The sequence below is a fragment of the Alligator sinensis genome, unplaced genomic scaffold (genome assembly GCF_000455745.1).
Source record: "Alligator sinensis unplaced genomic scaffold, ASM45574v1 scaffold1062_1, whole genome shotgun sequence".
In the NCBI taxonomy this organism is placed as follows: domain Eukaryota; kingdom Metazoa; phylum Chordata; order Crocodylia; family Alligatoridae; genus Alligator; species Alligator sinensis.
Window position 1 is genome coordinate 7,095 of NW_005843733.1, and position 2,970 is coordinate 10,064.

General features: G+C 61.4%; 1 pseudogene; it reads left to right on the forward strand.

Annotated features, from left to right (window-relative positions):
• The first annotated feature begins 509 nt into the window (after positions 1 to 509).
• LOC102382124 overlaps positions 510 to 2,970 on the forward strand; it is a 31,448-nt pseudogene continuing 28,987 nt past the window's right edge.

The following is a 2,970-nucleotide window of genomic DNA, read 5'->3' on the forward strand; positions in this document are numbered from 1 at the left end:
CTTGGAGAACCCCCCCGTCCAAGGGACCTCCACAATGCCCCCCCCATGCACAACCCCCACCCTGAGGTTCAACAAGGACAAATGCCAAGTCCTGTACTGAGCCCCTGCCCTCCCCAGCCCAAGAGACCCCCACAATGCCCCCCCATGCACAACCCCCACCCTGAGGTTCAACAAGGACAAATGCCAAGTCCTGTACTGAGGACGGGATGGTCCCGTGCACCAGGACAGGCTGGGGGTGCCGGGCTGGGCAGCAGCTCTGTAGAAAAGGACCTGGGGAGACAGGACAAGGAGATGGCTGGGAGTCAGCAGGGAGGGGGCCCTTGTTGACAAGAAGGCGAACGGCATCCTGCGTCTTTCTCCCACGCAGCCGGCAGCCCACGGCAGCCCCAGGACCGTAGTGCTGAACATCCGTTCCTGCCTACGTTCAAAAGCACGTTGCGAGGGCGCTGGTACGGGGTGACAAGGGAGTCATGGGGCCAGGCTCTGCCTGGGGCTCCCCCAGCTGCTCCATGGGTCAGTGGGGGTCAAGCCTCCCCCAGAGGCGCTGGGTGCTGCTGCAGCCCAGGCTGGGGATGGGACCCGGCTGGGCCAGTGCTCCTGCTGGGCCAGCCCCACACAGTCCTGGTTTTAGGATCTTGCTCCCCGCCCAGGAGTGGGTTGGGAGCTGCTTCTGCTGCACTCACTGCCTGCACTTGCACGTGCTTCCCCTCCCAGTCTGCATCGCAGTGCTGGGGATACTGGTGCCATCTCTGGTAGTGGGGGTGCGTGTGACACTACGGCCACGTGGGACACAGCAGCTGAACAGCACCGTGCCGCCTTCCTCCAGTCCCCGTAAGCAATGAGGGGAGCTGGGACCCCCCAGCTCTGTGAAAGGAGCAGGGACTGGGGGAGACAGGGGACAAGAAGCTGAACAGGAGCCAGCAGTGTGCCCTTGGTGCCAAGAAGGCGAATGGCATCCTGGGCTGCATTGGGAGGAGCAGTGCCAGCAGATCAAGGCAGTGACTCTTCCCCTCTCTTCAGCACTGGGAAGTTCACAACTGGAGTCCTGTGTCCAGTTGTGGGCCCCCCACTACAGACAGGATGTGGTCACGTTGGAGAAAGTCCAGCGGGAGGCAAGGAAATGGTTTGCGGGGCTGGCACACAGGATGAATGAGTACAGGCTGAGGGAACGGGGCTGATTTAGTCTGGAGAAGACAAGGTGGAGGGGGATTGAATAGCAGCCTTCAGCTCCCTGCAGGAGGGTTCAAAAGAGGATGGAGCTGGACAGGTCTCAGTAGTGGCAGATGACAGAAGGAGCAATGGGCTCCAGTTTCAGAAAAGGAAGTTGTGGTTGGGTATTAGGAAACACTTTCTCACAAGGACGGTGTTGAAGCACTGGAACAGGCTCCCCAGAGCGGTGGTGGAGTCTCCATCTTGGAGGTGTTTAAGACCTGGGTAGACAAAGCCTTGGCTGGGATGATGTAGTTGGGGCTGGTCCTGCTCCGAGCAGCGGGTTGGATGAGATGTGACCTCCTGAGCTCCCTCCAACCCTCATGTTCTGGGCTCTGCGCGTGCATAGACTCGTGGGTGTCCAAGATGCACACTCAGTGTCCAGGCTGTGCCCCCTGGCTCTGTTGGGGCTGGTCACGGAGAAGCAGATGTCTGCCCAGCAGCCAGTCTCCCCACACCCCACACCCCCCACTCACCCCAGCCGGCGCTCCCCGCCCGCTCCCCTCCCCAGTGCCAGCCCAGAGCCGCACCGAGCAGGGTAGTAGCAGAGGCAGGGCCCATGGGGGCTCATGCCTCCCCCAGACCGGCACACTGGGGTCTGTGGTGGGGTGGGGGCCAAAAGCATAGGGAAGTAAACCCAAGTCCCCCTCCCCACCTCCGAGCCCAGCAGGACACTCCCCCAGCTTGTCGTATGGGAGGGGTGGGGGGCTTGGACCCATGTGTCCTTGTAACACTGCTCATGCAGGAAGAAGTTGAGAGGATGCATGTTGGAGGCAGCCACCCAGACACAGCTGCACCGGGGTCCTGTTACACCCGGGCCTGGTGCCCACCCCAGAAGCTGCAGGGTCTCAGTCCCTGGTTATACCTGGCCCTGACAGCCCACCCCAGAGCTAGTCGCACCACCCGCTGGCTTCTCTCTTGCATATGTACCTGTGCTGCCTTAATGGTGACCAGCTGCCTCCTTTCTTCTCTACAGCACTTGACACGGGCTGAATAGTTGAGGTTGGCGCTGGGGAGGTCCAAGATGGTCCCTGCATGACTGGTTGCTGAGAAAGGAACTGGAGAAGTAGCTGAAATCTTGGAGGTGCTGGAAGCTGCAGGAGACCGAGGGGACATTCAAGCAGACATGGACCCCCTCAACACCCCCCAGACAGCACATGGGGCGAGACCCACCCCAGCCAGAAAGGGAGCACTGGGGTTGTGTAAAGCAGGGACCTGAGCTGCAACTAGCTCTGGGGTGGGCACTGGGGGCTGGGTATAACCGGGCTTCCCAATGCAGCTGGTGCTGGTATGGTGCTGGGCTGGGAATAATGGGATCTCCAGCTCCCCCTGCTCCAACCCATCAGTCCCTGTTCCTGTTCCTGTCCCTGAGCTGGGGGAGTACCCAGGGGTCCGGGCTGGCAGCTCCCCCCTTCCCCATTGCTTACATGAACTGAAAGAAGGCACCAGGATGTGGATCTTCTGTACAGCTGTCCCATGAGTTCCTGATGTGTTCCCCAGTGTCACCAGTATCTCCAGCACCGGGAGAGAAGCAGGTGTCACAGCAACCAGTGAGTGCAGCACAAGCTGCTCCCTTCCCCGTCTCACACACCTGGGTTCCTCATCCCAAATCCCAGAGCCAGGGACACGTCCGGCTCAACCCCCGCCTGAGGCAGCAGGATCAGCCCCGTGCAGCCCAGACATCCCCAGCCTCCAGGCCCTTCCTACAGCTGCCAGCACCCCCAGGCCTTGCCCCCCCCCCCCCCCGCCCTGGGGGCAGAA